Here is a 17,443-nt window from a genome sequence, read left to right as displayed (position 1 = left end):
TCATACAGTGGTGTTTGGTATCCATCGGAAGAGTATTTAAATAGCAATATTCCGGTGTTGGTTTGGAGCGGATTAATCGCTCGTGCGAATAGTTATGGACATAAGAAGTTTATGTCCATTTACTATTATTTGCTCTTACTTAGCCATGCGGCGGGAAACCCAGTATCCCACCCACCTGAGCAGTTGGAAGTAGCCACAGCCCACCTGTATGAATCAACCTATGACCTTTTGTTATAATGCGAAGCCGAATTCCTGTGTCCAATGAACAATGAGATTGTAGGGACCATTGAATTGTATTGTGTTTGGGGCATAAATAGACAGCCGACCACATCCAGTTCACTCTCTTCAACGGTTCTCATTGCTGATAATCGGGAGCTGGATATCGAGGCGCATGCGATCGTTTCCCCTTGTGCGTAACTTTTCTCCGCAATCATATTGATCTTCTTGTTGTTGTGAGCCATTTCTCTCTCTCTCTCTTCTCCTCTTTCTCTCTTATTTTCCCTTAAAACGTAATTGTATTGTATTGTATTTCCTGTGTAGTTATCTGGTTAGGTAGTCTATGTTATATTGTAGTGTATGACTTGTACTGTATTAATTCTTTTGCAAGTATATCATTCATAATATATATATATATATAAGGCGTTAGACCCTAAGCACGGTATTTGTGTATTTCTTATAGTGTTAAGTGTTCTCAGAGCGTCACTGACGCTCAAACAGCTTTTGAGTTAATAAGGTTATACTGTGTTGCATTTACACTCTATCATCACACTAAGGTTTTACTGCATAACACACTGTTTATGGTTTAGATATAAAGGTTTAACATTGTGAGCGTCAGCGCCGCTGGTGATCTCCTCGTGGTCCCGAGCGTCCGCTACGCTATAGCGAATCATTACGTTAGTCGGCAGCCAATAGCGTGCCTGCCTGTGATCTCTTGGCCGTGAGCGAACGTGACGCTTGAGCGTCTCGACTACGGCTAAGCGATTGTTACGCAACGTGCGTATCCTTACGGTACTTCATACGTAAATAGCGTACAGTGTTCTTAGACCTCATAAAGGGTTTTATATAAGATAAATATTTAGCTTTATCAGCTGGTAATTGTGGTTCTCCAAGTACCAGCTTGCGGGTGAGGCCTTGTAGTACTCCTACTAAAAACAATATCAATCACTTTTAACTTTTGCTATCAGCCCCCCATCCACAGCCCTTGGATGGGGGACAGCCTCGGGCTTCACCCATGGCCCTTGGGTGGCTGGGGGGGGGACTCCTTGATTGAAGGGGTCCCCACTCCCCCAGGGTACCCCGGCCAGGGGTGACTAGTTGGGTAGTTAATGCCACGGCCGCAGGGCACTGTATAAAAGTGACCCCCGGCTGTGGCATTATCTGTCCAGCTAGTGGAGCCCGGTGCTGGTTTCAGAAATACGGGGGACCCCTACGCTTTTTGTCCCCCGTATTTTTGGAACCAGGACCAGGCGCAGAGCCCGGTGCTGGTTGTTTAAATATGGGGGAACCCCTGTCATTTTTTTCCCCATATTTTTGCAACCAGGACCGGCTCAAAGAGCCCAAGGCTGGTTATGCTTAGGAGGGGGGACCCACGCTATTTTTTTTTCCATTTAAAACTATTTTTAACAATAAAAAAAGGTGCACAATGAACCCCAGCACGGATCTCACAGATCCGGCCGTGATTCATTGTGTTAAAGTCGGCAGTGTTTTGCCATTCACTCCCGTAAAACACTGAAAAAAATTACGAATGACATCGACATCGGAAAACACGAAAATGCAGAATACGACAGCTTAGTAAATTAGTCATAATAAATTAAAAAAGTTGCAGTTTTACACTTTCGATGTCATTCGTGATTAATCTCCCACCAAATCGGGAGAATTACGAATGTTAGTAAATATACCCCCTAGTGAACTATATATAAATACTCAGACTCTACCAGTAATTTACAATCTCCTGGTCTCTTGCTACAATCATTTCACAGACCTTCATTCTTGAGTGTCTATCATACATAAACCTGTATGTTGTTCTCTCATTAAAGTATATGAGAAGAAACTATCTTCATCCTCCTCATTTCCTCCACACAAGGGCATCTACTCCTTCAGCTAGTCCACTCCCAATTGATTCACAAAAACAGCTTTTTGTGACAGTAAGCACCGGCCAGATGGATCCGTCAGGTGACCAAGCCAAACGCGAATAGTTCAGTTCATACAAAACAGCTTTTCATGACAAAACCTTTATTCACATTATGCTAGGGATGTCCATCACTGTATTACCCATGTAATGCCCCCGCCCTGTCTCCCCCTCTCATACTTCACCTGGGTACATGCCCCTCACTGCTCACTAGGGATGTCCATCTCTGAATTACCTGTGTTAGGCCCTTCCGCCATGTCTCCCCCCTCTCACATCTCACCTGGGTACATGCCCCTCACTGCCCACTAGGGATGGCCATCACTGCGTTACCTGTGTAATGCCCCCACCCTGTCTCCCCCTCTCACACTTCACCTGGGTACATGCCCCTCACTGCCCGCTAAGGAAGGCCATCACTGCGTTACCTGTGTAATGCCCCCGCCCTGTCTCCCAACTCTCACACCTCACCTGGGTACATGCCCCTCACTACCCGTTAGGGATGGTTATCACTGAATTACATGTGTAATGCCCCCTGTCATCTCCCCCTCTCACACGGTACATGCCCCTCACTGCCCGTTAGGGATGGTTATCACTGTGTTACCTGTGTAATGCCCCCGCCCTGTCTCCCCCTTCACCTGGGTACATGCCCCTCACTGCCCGCTAGGGATGGTTATCATTGAATTACCTGTGTAATGCCCCCAACCTGTCTCCTCCCTCTCACACCTCACCTGGGTACAGAGCCGGCCCTAACCAATATGATGCCCTAGGCAAGATTTTAGCTGGTGCCCCCTAGCACCATCGCTGGTTCCGCCTCTGACCTTGCACCTCTTTCCCAGCACCATCACCCCTCACCCACAACAGTCCTTATTTTGGTGTTTGTACCCCCTATATTTTAAATAGGAACAATTCGCACATTTGGTGCTCAGCCCAAAAAGGGGTGTGTTTTTGCTGGCAAGGGGCATGGCCACACAATAGTAACCCTAATTCCAAGTACGCCACACAGTACTGCAACTTTATTCACATTTGATCATGCGATAGTGTCCATAATTCATATTGCATCCCACAGTAGTATCACTATAAACGTTAATTCCTCACAGTAGAGCCCCTTATTCTCACACTGAATTGCTCCTTATTCACATTACACCACACTCTATTGCTCTTTATTCACATTAGACGACACCGTAGTGCCCTTTCTATACGCAACGCCACATAGTAGAGCACCTTATACACATAATGCCACAGAGTAATGCGCAAAAGTAAACAATGAGGTGCCTCTGTGCGCTAATAAGGAGCAGCCTATGGCAGTATCTTGACGGGGAATCACAACCAATCCCCCCAAAACAATAGCAATAGAGCGACAATACAAGATACAGCGCCTGGGCGCTCACAATGGGACACTTCCCTTGATGTCAAAGGTTGGAAGCGTCTTGAAATTTCTTTCTTCTGGATTGTTCATGGGAAGTTCATGTTCATGTAAAAAAAGAGAGACAAATATACACGCACTCTTCGTGTATTACTTCCAAACACTGAGGAATATCACTCCCCCTTCCCATAAAAAATGTATCCAATCGGTGAAGTGTTGGGGGGACTCCCCCTTCCAATTCACTTACACAAGTAGAAAATAAGTCAGCATATCATAAAACAATGTGATGAAGTACGTCCTGTTCAAGCATTCAATTCAACAGGGGACACTCCCCTTCCCAATACACTTACACAGATATGGAAATCAAGAGGCATTCATAATCATGAAATTCCCAGTTGAAATACACCGTCACCAAATGGAGAAGGATGCCGGGGTTACCCCCTTGCAAAGCACTTACAGTCAGATGGATATATCACAAGCTTGTAAGGTAGGTCTTTATAAATTCGCTCCAAATCTCCAGCCTTTGGCTCAATTTTTCCCCAAAATGAAAAGCAGGAAAAAGGGAGGTTTGGAGTAAAAGGTGGAATTTATTAAAACAAACAGATACTGGTAAAAACAATGGTGATCATACCCTGGAGGGTCGGAGGGGAAGAAGATGGTGTACAGAAAAGACGGGGCCCCGCTAATCTGATCTCCTCCTGGTCTCCCACGGGTAAGTTGATCCAAAGTAGGTCTCTCCACCAACGCGTTTCGGCCCGTTCCAGGGTCTTTGTGGAGAGACCTACTTTGGATCAACTTACCCGTGGGAGACCAGGAGGAGATCAGATTAGCGGGGCCCCGTCTTTTCTGTACACCATCTTCTTCCCCTCCGACCCTCCAGGGTATGATCACCATTGTTTTTACCAGTATCTGTTTGTTTTAATAAATTCCACCTTTTACTCCAAACCTCCCTTTTTCCTGCTTTTCATTTTGGGGAAAAATTGAGCCAAAGGCTGGAGATTTGGAGCGAATTTATAAAGACCTACCTTACAAGCTTGTGATATATCCATCTGACTGTAAGTGCTTTGCAAGGGGGTAACCCCGGCATCCTTCTCCATTTGGTGACGGTGTATTTCAACTGGGAATTTCATGATTATGAATGCCTCTTGATTTCCATATCTGTGTAAGTGTATTGGGAAGGGGAGTGTCCCCTGTTGAATTGAATGCTTGAACAGGACGTACTTCATCACATTGTTTTATGATATGCTGACTTATTTTCTACTTGTGTAAGTGAATTGGAAGGGGGAGTCCCCCCAACACTTCACCGATTGGATAAATTTTTTATGGGAAGGGGGAGTGATATTCCTCAGTGTTTGGAAGTAATACACGAAGAGTGTGTGTATATTTGTCTCTCTTTTTTTACATGAACATGAACTTCCCATGAACAATCCAGAAGAAAGAAATTTCAAGACGCTTCCAACCGTTGACATCAAGGGAAGTGTCCCATTGTGAGCGCCCAGGCGCTGTATCTTGTATTGTCGCTCTATTGCCACAGAGTAATGCCCCTTACACATATGAGACACATTATTAATGTCCTTATAAACATAATGCGCCTTACACATTATGACAACCTTTATTAATGCCCTTTTACACATAATGTCCCTTACACATATGCCGCACATTATTAATGCCCTTAAACACATAATGACACACATAGTGCCCCCTACACATTTGCTGCACATTATTAGTGCCCCTATACACATAATGACACACATACATTAGTACCCTGTTACACATATGCCGCACATTATTAATGCACTTATACACATTATGACACACATAGTGCCCCTTACACATATGTTGCACATTATTAATGCATTTTTACACGACACATATAATGCTCCTTACACATATTCTGAACACTACTGCACAACCAACCCACTCAGATGCACACAGCACTCACACTGCCACTAACTCTGTGACCTCTGCCTCTGCTTGTATACAGATGTGTCCTCATAAATCTTGCCTTAATGCTAACATCGGGCTCCTTTTTTTTTAAAATGAAAATGCAGCTTATTTGCATTGTTATGTGGCTAGGATGCACAAGCAGCTTCTGCTGATTAAAATGATATGCAGCATGCCTATATACTGTGTGAGACTGTAGCTGTATCTGCATATGAAATGCTACACACAGAATATAGGCATGCCGCATATCATTTTAATCAGCAGAAGCTGCTGATGCCCCTAGGCATATAAAATGCCCCAGGCGATTGCCTAGTTTGCCTATGCCTATGGCCGGCTCTGCCTGGGTACATGCCTCTCAATGCCCACTAAGGATGGCCATCACTGCGTTACCTGTGTAATGCCCCCTGCCCGGTCTCCCCATCTCACGCCTCACCTGGGTACATGCCCCTCACTGCCCGCTAGGAATGGCCATCACTGTGTTACCTGTGTAATGCCCCAGCCCTGTCTCCTCCCTCTCACACCTCACCTGGGTACATGCCCCTCACTGCCCGCTAGGGATGTCCATCGCTGTGTTACCTGTGTAATGCCCCCACCCTGTCTTCTCCCTCTCACACCTCACCTGGGTACATGCCCCTCACTGCCCGCTAGGGATGGTTATCACTGACTTACCTGTGTAATGCCCCCTGCCCTGTCTCCCCCTTTTCACACTTCACCTGAGTACATGCCCCTCACTGCCCGCTAGGGATGGTTATCACTGAATTACCTGTGTAATGCCCCCGCCCTGTCTCCTCCCTCTCACACTTCACCTGGGTACATGCCCCTCACTGCCCGCTAGGGATGGTTATCACTGAATCACATGTGTAATGCCCTACCCTGTCTCCTCCCTCTCACACCTCACCTGGGTACATGCCCCTCACTGCCCGCTAGGGATGGTTATCACTGAATTACCTGTGAAATACCCCTCGCCCTGTCTCCCCCCTCTTACCTGGGTACATGCCCCGCACTGCCCGCTAGGGATGGTTATCACTGAATTACCTGTGTAATGCCCCCACCCTGTCTCCCCCCTCTCACACCTCACCTGGGTACATGCCCCTCACTGCCCGCTAGGGATGGTTATCACTGAATTACCTGTGAAATACCCCTCGCCCTGTCTCCCCCCTCTTACCTGGATACATGCCTCTCACTGCCCGCTAGGGATGGTTATCACTGAATTACCCGTGTAATGCCCCCACCCTGTCTCCCCCTCTCACACCTCACCTGGGTACATGCCCCTCACTGCCCACTAGGGATGGTTATCAGTGTAACCTGTGTAATGCCCACCGCCCTGTCTCCCCCCTCTCACACCTCACCTGGGTACATGCCTCTCACTGCCCGCTAGGGATGGTTATCACTGTGTTACCTGTGTAATGCCCCCGTCCTGTCTCCCCCCTCTCACCTCACCTGGGTACATGCCTCTCACTGCCCACTAGGGATTGTTATCACTGAATTACCTGTGTAATGCCCCCTGCCCTGTCTCCTCCTCTCACACCTCACCTGGGTATATGCCCCTCACTGCCCACTAAGGATGGCCATCACTGCGTTACCTGTGTAATACCCCCCGCCCTGTCTCCCCCTCTCACACCTCACCTGGGTACATGCCCCTCACTGCCCGCTAGGGATGGTTATAACTGAATTACCTGTGTAATACCCCCCACCCTGTCTCCCCCTCTAACCTGGGTACATGCCCCTCACTGCCCACTAGGGATGGTTATCAGTGTAACCTGTGTAATGCCCACCGCCCTGTCTCCCCCTCTCACACGTCACCTGGGTACATGCCTCTCACTGCCCGCTAGGGATGGTTATCACTGTGTTACCTGTGTAATGCCCCCACCCTGTCTCCCCCTCTCACACCTCACCTGGGTACATGCCCCTCACTGTCCGCTAGGAATGGTTATCAGTGTAACCTGTGTAATGCCACCACCCTGTCTCCCCCTCTCACACCTCACCTGGGTACATGCCCCTCACTGCCCGCTAGGAATGGTTATCAGTGTAACCTGTGTAATGCCCCCACCCTGTCTCCCCCTCTCACACCTCACCTGGGTACATGCCCCTCACTGCCCGCTAGGAATGGTTATCAGTGTAACCTGTGTAATGCCCCCACCCTGTCTCCCCCTCTCACACCTCACCTGGGTACATGCCCCTCACTGCCCGCTAGGAATGGTTATAACTGAATTACCTGTGTAATGCCCCCTGCCCTGTCTCCCCCTTCTCTTGGGTACATGCCCCTCACTGCCCGCTAGGGGTGGTTATCATTGAATTACCTGTGTAATGCCCCCACCCTGTCTCCCCCCCTCTCACCTGGGTATATGCCCCTCACTGCCCGCTAGAGATGGTTATCACTGCGTTACCTGTGTAATGCCCCCACCCTGTCTCCCCCCTCTCACACCTCACCTGGGTACATGCCCCTCACTGCCCGCTAGCAGAGGTGTATCTAGAGTAGGGTGAGTGGGGCACGTGCCCTGGGCGCCCTGGCAGGCCCAGGAGAGGGGGGCGCCGCCGGCGTCCAGGGCATCATGCCCCACTCGCCTCGTTAACCCTAAATGTGAGGGGAGGAGAGAGCGCAGCATCTCTCCCTTCCCTCACCGCCGCTGAGAGCACTAGCAGCGCTGCCGTGTCCGGTCTCCGGCGCTAGCCAATCAGGGCTTGCGGTCCGGCTCCTGATTGGCTGCCGGTCCACGAGCTCTGATTGGCTAGCGAACCGGCGCCAGACAGCCGCCGGCGTTCGGAGACCTGGAGCGGCGAGGGAAAGAAGAGGCGCTGCGCTCTCCTCCCCTCACAGGTGAGTGACGGGGGTCCGGCGGCGGCACGGTGGGGGCCTGGCACTGTGGGGCATTGTATGCAGCACTGTGGGGCACTGTATCCGGAACAGTGGGGCAATGTAACTGGCACTGTGGGGCATGTATCTGGCACTGTGAGGCATGTAACTGGCACTGTGGGGCAATGTAACTGGCACTGTGGGGCAATGTAACTGGCACTGTGGGGCATGTATCTGGCACTGTGGGGCAATGTAACTGGCACTGTGGGGCAATGTAACTGGCACTGTGGGGCAATGTAACTGGCACTGTGGGGCAATGTAACTGGCACTGTGGGGCATGTATCTGGCACTGTGAGGCATGTAACTGGCACTGTGGGGCAATGTAACTGGCACTGAGTGGGGCAATGTATCCGGCACCGTGGGGCAATGTAACTGGCACTGTGGGCCATTTTCAGGGGCGACACCCCTTCTGGTGTGTGACCACGCCCATTTTTTTCGGGGCGCGGACATGCTTCTTTTAGTGTTTTAGGGTGTGTTAGGGGGGGGGCGCCATTTTCATCTTGCCCTGGGCTCCAAAAACCCTAGCTACGCCTCTGCCCGCTAGAGATGGTTATCACTGAATTACCTGTGTAATGCCCCCGTCCTGTCTCCTCCCTCTCACACCTCACCTGGGTACATGCCCCTCACTGCCCGCTAGGGATGGTTATCACTGTGTTACCTGTGGGGGCTGCTGGAGGCAGTGTATATGTTGGTACTTACGTCCCCATGCAGTGCTGAGGTGTTATGGGGGGAGGGGGGGGGGATGTGAAGGGCGAGTGAAAGCAGTGCGGCATTGCTGCTATAACTCTGCTACATTATCCTGTATGTACTGACAGTATTTACTATATACATCATACACTCTCTCATAGCTAGCCAAGCCTCTGTGGTGGCCGACCGCAGCACTGAGCATGGGCCCCTGTCACTACATACCCCCCCCCGCCCCCCCATGGGCCCATCACCCCCCAGTCCCACACTGGCTCTCCACCATGGCTGGCACTGTGTGTGCTGGGATATGAAGACTAGATGGCTGCAGCCCGGTCACTAACACAGCAGCTGTGACCATACATCACCCATTATTATTATACACACATCACAGCATCAGGACGGGGCAGGCGCCATGTTCCCGGCTCCCTATGGGCGCCGCCATGTTGGCTTAGTCTGAGCTAGCGCTGATTATGACGTAACAGGAAGCCGGGCTAGAGAGTAGGCGGGGCTAATGATGGCTAAGAGAAGGGAGGATGCGTTCTGTGGGCGGAGCTGGAGGTAGTTGAGTGACGGGGCATTGCGGCCTATGAGAGGGAGAGAGGGCGGGGCTGGGTGTAACTGTGACGGAAAGCTGCGGCCTTTGAGCAGGAGAGTAGGCGTGGCCTCCAGCAATTGGCAGTTGCTAGGATACGGCAGCCAATGGGCGGGATAGTGGGCGGGGCAGTGTAATTCTGTGACGAGACGATGCGTCCTATGGGCAGTGAGGGGACGAGTCTGGAGGTAAATGAGTGACGGAGCATTGCGGCCTATGAGACTGAGAGAGGGCGGGGCTGGCTGTAACAGTTACTGGAAGCTGTGGCCTATGAGCAGGAGAGTGGGCGTGCCCGCGGACATTAGGGAGGAGAGTGACAGGATACATCGGCCAATGGGCGGGAAAGTGGGCGGGGCAGGACGGGTTGGTGAGTGACGAGTACCTGAGTCCTATGGACAGTGAGTGGGCGGGGCTGGAGGTAAATGAGTGACGGATCATTGCGGCCTATGAGAGGGCGAGGCAGTGACTGGAGGCCGCAACCAATGGGCAGTGAGTGGGCGGGGCTGCTCATGGTTGATGAGTTACCGTGGTAGTCACTACACATAATCCCATGTGCTATGCAGGCGATGGCTCGGAAATACCGCCCCGCCCACTTCCGGTACACATTCCTCCGTCCACGGTGTGATCTCTCCTGCCGCCTCATCCTCCAGGTAATGTCCCCTCATCCCTCCTGTCTCCTGCCCCATCCTCTCCTAATACCCCCTCTCCTGCCCCATCCTCTCCTAATACCCCCTCTCCTGCCCCCACCTCTCCTAATACCCCCTCTCCGGCCCCCATCCTCTCCTAATACCCCCTCTCCTGCCCCCACCTCTCCTAATACCCCCTCTCCTGCCCCCACCTCTCCTAATACCCCCTCTCCTGCCCCATCCTCTCCTAATACCCCCTCTCCTGCCCCCACCTCTCCTAATACCCCCTCTCCGGCCCCCATCCTCTCCTAATACCCCCTCTCCTGCCCCCACCTCTCCTAATACCCCCTCTCCTGCCCCCATCCTCTCCTAATGCCCCCATCCTCTCCTAATACCCCCTCTCCTGCCCCCACCTCTCCTAATACCCCTCTCCTGCCCCATCCTCTCCTAATGCCCCCATCCTCTCCTAATACCCCCTCTCCTGCCCCATCCTCTCCTAATACCCCCTCTCCTGCCCCCACCTCTCCTAATACCCCCTCTCCTGCCCCCACCTCTCCTAATACCCCTCTCCTGCCCCATCCTCTCCTAATGCCCCCATCCTCTCCTAATACCCCCTCTCCTGCCCCATCCTCTCCTAATACCCCCTCTCCTGCCCCCACCTCTCCTAATACCCCTCTCCTGCCCCATCCTCTCCTAATGCCCCCATCCTCTCCTAATACCGCCTCTCCTGCCCCCATCCTCTCCTAATACCCCCTCTCCTGCCCCCACCTCTCCTAATACCCCCTCTCCTGCCCCCATCCTCTCCTAATGCCCCCATCCTCTCCTAATACCCCCTCTCCTGCCCCCATCCTCTCCTAATACCCCTTCTCCTGCCCCCATCCTCTCCTAATACCCCCTCTCCTGCCCCCATCCTCTCCTAATACCCCCTCTCCTGCCCCCATCCTCACCTAATACCCCCTCTCCAGCCCCATCCTCTCCTAATACCCCCTCTCCTGCCCCCATCCTCTCCTAATACCCCCTCTCCTGCCCCCATCCTCTCTTAATACCCCCTCTCCTGCCCCCATCCTCTCCTAATACCCCCTCTCCTGCCCCCATCCTCTCCTAATACCCCTCTCCTGCCACCATCCTCTCCTAATACCCCCTCTCCTGCCCCCATCCTCTCCTAATACCCCCTCTCCTGCCCCATCCTCTCCTAATACACCCTCTCCTGCCCCCATCCTCTCCTAATACCCCCTCTCCTGCCCCATCCTCTCCTAATACACCCTCTCCTGCCCCCATCCTCTCCTAATACCCCCTCTCCTGCCCCATCCTCTCCTAATACCCCCTCTCCTGCCCCCATCCTCTCCTAATACCCCCTCTCCTGCCCCCATCCTCTCCTAATACCCCCTCTCCTGCCCCCATCCTCTCCTAATACCCCCTCTCCTGCCCCCATCCTCTCCTAATACCCCCTCTCCTGCCCCCATCCTCTCCTAATACCCCCTCTCCTGCCCCATCCTCTCCTAATACCCCCTCTCCTGCCCCATCCTCTCCTAATACCCCCTCTCCTGCCCCATCCTCTCCTAATACCCCCTCTCCTGCCCCAACCTCTCCTAATACCCCCTCCTGCCCCCATCCTCTCCTAATACCCCCATCCTTTCCTAATACCCCCTCTCCTACCCCCATCCTCTCCTAATACCCCCTCTCCTACCCCCATCCTCTCCTAATACCCCCTCTCCTGCCCCCATCCTCTCCTAATACCCCCTCTCCTGCCCCCATCCTCTCCTAATACCCCCTCTCCTGCCCCCATCCTCTCCTAATACCCCCTCTCCTGCCCCCATCCTCTCCTAATACCCCCTCTCCTGCCCCCATCCTCTCCTAATACCCCCTCTCCTGCCCCCATCCTCTCCTAATACCCCCTCTCCTGCCCCCATCCTCTCCTAATACCCCCTCTCCTGCCCCCATCCTCTCCTAATACCCCCTCTCCTGCCCCCATCCTCTCCTAATACCCCCACTCCTGCCCCCATCCTCTCCTAATACCCCCTCTCCTGCCCCATCCTCTCCTAATACCCCCTGATAAAGCTGAATATTTATCGTATATAAAACACTTTAAGAGGTCTAAGAACACTGTACGCTATCTACGTAAGAAGTACCGTAAGGGTACGCAAGTTGCGTAGCGATCGCTCAACCGTAGTCGAGACGCTCAAGCGTCACGTTCGCTTACGGCCTAGTGATCACAGGCAGGCACGCTATTGGCTGCCGACTAACGTAATGATTCGCTGTAGCGTAGCGGACGCTCGAGACCACGAGGAGATCACCAGCGGTGCAGACGCTCACAATGTTAAACCTTTATATCTATACCTTTAACAATGAGATACAAAGTATACCTTAGTGTAGAGACAAAGTGTAAGTGCAACCTGGTGTAACCTGATTAACCACAAAGCTGCTTGAGCGTCACCGACGCTCAGAGAATACTTAACACTATAAAGAATACACAGATACCTGGGCTTAGGGTCCAAAACCTATTATATGTATTATGACTAATTATACTTGCAAAAAGGAATCACAGTACAAATGATACACTACAATATAACATAAACCAACTAACCAGATAACTACACAGGAAATATAATACAATACAATAAAGGGAAAATACGAGAGAAAGAGAGAGAGAGAGAGAGAGAGAGATGATGGCTCACAGTAAGACAATATGATTACGGAGAAAACTTACGCACAAGGGGAAACGATCGCATGCGCCTCGATATCCAGCTCCCGATTATCAGCAATGAGAACCGTTGATGAGAGTGAAGTTGGATATGGTTGGCCTGCCTATTTATGCCCCACACACAATACAATTCAATGGTCCCTACAATCTCATTGTTCATTGGACACAGGAATTCGGCTTCGTATTATAACAAAAGGTCATAGGTTGATTCATACAGGTGGGCTGTGACTGTTTCCAACTGTTCAGGTGGGTGGGATACTGAGTTTCCCGCCGCATGACTAAGTAAGAACAAATAATAGAAATGGACATAAACTTCTTATGTCCATAACTATTCGCATGAGCGATTAATCCGCTCCAAACCAACACCGGAATATTGCTATTTAAATACCCTTCCGATGGGTACCAAACACTACTGTATTACCCCTGTTAGACCCTTCGTACAATACAAAGAGGAATCTCTCCGTTCAGGAACATGCTATGTTAACCAAACTTTCAGAATCTATCAAAGGGACCATGATCTATAAAATACATTATTAGTGAAAATATATAACGAATGAGTCGCACGCTACGATTACATAAACTCTACCGTAAATACGCACACCGTGCGCCTGCGGGTGCACGCAACAGCGGGTATACGCATTCACGGGAGAGCGCACGCATGCGCAGTGCGGACCTGAATGAGGTGCAAATATGGCAGTGTGTATAGAGATATTTTTCTGACTTTGACAGTCCACCCTTTGGCAGTCAATAATAACTGCCACCTTCTAAAACATTTCAAAAGGAGAAAAATATATGTCAGGGGTTAATTCATTTCCATGGTTGGGTAAGGGAGGAGAGAGGAGTAGGTGGGAAGAGGGTATGACCTAGTGAGATAGCAGAAGCATGTGTGTATGAGTCCATGTTTGGGGGGTCATGTATCATCGTGCCGTACGTGTTGTAAATCAAGCTTCGAGGTATTGCGAAGTATACATTTGAATTCCTTCTTATCCCGTATTAAGGGTCTGTGGATGGGCTGTCAAACTCTACCGAGCTCATTTCGGCTTTCAGTTGTAACAAAATGGGGAAGCACATTTTAGTTGATGATACCTGAATAGGGGAGGTATGTGGTTGCTGATATCTGTGCCTGTATTCCCTATCGACTATGTGTGTCATTACCTGAGGGTTGTAGAGATGAAGATAAAGAACACTTATGGAAAATGCAGTGGTATTCTATGTCAGGTTAATTGTACATCTGTCGGTTGAAGTTTTGTTCGGTATCAGTTGAAAGTCGTCTTCTTTGCGCTGTTTTGCCCATTAGGGGTGAGCAAAAAAGCTTTGTCAATGCCATTAGATTTACAAAAAATGTTGGGCTAGCGTAAGTTTAAGAATTCTAGGGAAACTGGGGATCCATGGCAAAGTTCATCAAATGTCCGTATCTCAAGTGGTCAAAACTTCTTCTTTGGTCAATCCGTTGTCTGTATAGCGTCTCGTCAACTTCCTCGTCCAAGTGGGTCTTTTTATCTTCCATGTGAAATCTCCTGACCCTAATTCTTCCATCTGCTTAATACACGTATCAGTTTGTATGATATGTGCACAGTATCCTGGTGATACTTCTCCAACTCTAGTAATTCTATTTCCTAAGGTATACCTATACCTGAAAGATTTTCCTCTACTGGCTATGTGGCGTACAAGCTCTGTATCTGTAGGCATTCTATCTGCTCTATGCGAAAAGGTCATGGTGTGGTTACTCCATGACACTTCCCAATTTCCCGGCTTTCTGGGATTGGAGATGTTGAAACATAATAGGGACCTATCCACATGGTATTGGTGGAGCTTCAAACTAGGAGGACTGGAGATATTAAACCTCCGGTCCACCGGTCTCCCACCATTTAACTCAAGTACCTCCCCTATCGTTAAAGGAAATGGTACTAGCCCTGATTTGCTATGACCTTGAGGTACTTGAGAGCATACCCAACAATCTGTTTTGTTTAACACATTACCCACTAAGGAGTGATAGTCACTCAATGGATGCCGGTCCATATGGATATTAAAACTGGATTGGCATTTCTTAATGCACCCATCCTCAATGACATTGTTACAGAGCCTACAGATACAGTTTTCTTCAGCTAACAATCCGTCACAATTTCTTCTATGGTCAATGCTTTCGGATCGTTTTCTGATACTCGCCTTTGCTTGTTGGTTAGGTTGATCTTGGAAAACTACGCCTCCATCTTTATCATCAGGACCCATTCCAGAACCTCTCTCGACCTCCATGGTACTCTCGCCGGAACAGACTGCTCTGGTCAACATCATGGTCAACAGGAAAATCCGGATCAGTCTCTTGGGGCAAGTCCATCTTATAGGAGGAAACGGAGAAGAATGAGAAGGGGGAAAAAGAAATTTGAGGGAGAGGGGATGGGAAGTGGAGAAAAACAATAAAAGGGAGTGGGGAGTCGACAACAGTCGACAACAGGTCTTCAAGGCTCAGGTGCCGCCTCAGTCCTCCTGGAACAGACACTCCAGTGATACAACCTCTACCGTCTGTTCCTTATCACGGGACTTCTCTGGATCAGCAACCTTCTTGCAGTGGGATGAATGGACCCAAGTCTCTCTCTCAGCAACCTTCAGTGCTGTAGTGCTAGTCAATAAGACCTGGTATGGTCCTTCCCATCTGTCAATAAGGCAACCTGAGCGTAGAAAATTCCGTATCATTACATAATCCCCAGGTTCAATGTCATGACAATTACTATCAGGTAGATCAGGAATCACCAACTTTAGATTATCATTTTGATTCCTTAACTGTTTACTCATGTTAATCAAGTACTTTACAGTCACTTCATTGTTACATTTCAAATCATCCTGAGGGTTAATCATAACATGCGGTTGTCGACCAAACAAGATTTCAAAAGGAGACAGATTAAGAGGGGACCTGGGAGTGGTTCTGATACTGTACAATACAATGGGTAAAGCTTCTGGCCATGTCAATCCTGTCTCTGCCATCACTTTACTCAATTTATTTTTAATAGTGCTGTTCACTCTTTCGACGTTCGCACTCGCCTGTGGACGGTACGGAGTGTGCAGCTTGCTATCAATTCCCATCAACTTACACATTCCTTGAAAGACATCACCTGTAAAATGGGTACCCCTATCACTTTCGATTATTCTAGGGATACCATATCTACATACAAATTCCTGCACAATTTTCTTAGCAGTAAACATAGCGGTATTTGTAGCCGCCGGAAATGCTTCGACCCAATTCGAGAAAACATCTATACAGACAAGTACATACTTCAAATTCCGACAAGGGGGTAATTGAATGAAGTCAATTTGTATTACCTGGAAAGGGCCGCCGGCAGGTGGGATATGGGATGGTTCTGTAGGTATTGCCTTTCCAATATTCTTTCTCAAACAGGTAAGGCATGACATTGCTCTTTTACCTGCATGAGAGGAGAATCCTGGGGCGCACCAATATGCTCTTACCAACTTGCACATCCCCTCCTTGCCTAGATGAGTCAGCCCGTGAGCTGCTTCAGCCAGACATGGAAGGTTCGCTCTGGGTGCCACCGGTTTACCATGTCCATCCGTCCAGAGCCCTGAGGACTCCTGGCCATATCCCTTTGCCTTCCAGACTGCCTTTTCCTGTGTGGAACACAAATTTTGCATTTCACACAACTTCTGTGTGTTAATGGTATTGAATACCATCAATTGTGTGGTGTCTGTCTGTATGGGGGTAGCAGCTGCTAACTTAGCCGCTTCGTCTGCTCGGCTGTTACCAAGTGATACCGGGTCTTGGCTATATGTGTGTGTTTTACACTTGATAACAGCCACTCTGTCGGGTTCCTGTATCGCTGTTAGAAGCCTTTTTATGTGAGCTGCATGCGCTACCGGTGTACCAGCGGCCGTCATGAAATTTCTGAGATGCCATAGGGCTCCGAAATCATGGACTACCCCGAATGCGTACCTAGAATCGGTGTAGATATTGGCTGACTTACCCTTAGCCAATTCACATGCTCTGGTTAGGGCGACCAGTTCAGCAACCTGGGCTGAGTGAGGTGGGCCTAGCGGTTCCGCTTCTATGGTGTCTTGGTCATTTACGACTGCGTATCCGGTACACAAGTCTCCCGAGTCTGACTGTCTATGACAACTACCGTCCGTGTAGAACGTGAGTTCTGCATCTTCCAGTGGGTTGTCACTGATGTCAGGCCTTGCGGTAAAATTTTGGGTCAAATATTCCATACAATCATGTGTATCTTCCTTTGTATTAAATCCTCCTTCCCCATCACTCTCACCTTCCACCCTTTGTGCCTGTCCAGGCACACCTGGGAGATACGTTGCAGGATTTAATGCACTGCATCTCCTTATGGTGATGTTTACGGGGGCCATTAGTGCCAATTCCCATCTTGTAAACATCGCTGATGAGACGTGTCTGGTTTGGGCAGAATTCAATAAGGCTGATACTGCATGTGGCGTATGGATTGTGAGGTTGTGGCCTAGCACGACATCTTCGCTTTTTGTCACTAGCAATGCTATCGCAGCAACGCTTCGCAAGCATGTGGGGAGGGATCGCGCTACCGT

This window comes from Pseudophryne corroboree (genome assembly GCF_028390025.1).
Source record: "Pseudophryne corroboree isolate aPseCor3 chromosome 3 unlocalized genomic scaffold, aPseCor3.hap2 SUPER_3_unloc_27, whole genome shotgun sequence".
Lineage (NCBI taxonomy): Eukaryota > Metazoa > Chordata > Amphibia > Anura > Myobatrachidae > Pseudophryne > Pseudophryne corroboree.
Note: the sequence above shows the minus strand (reverse complement) of the source record.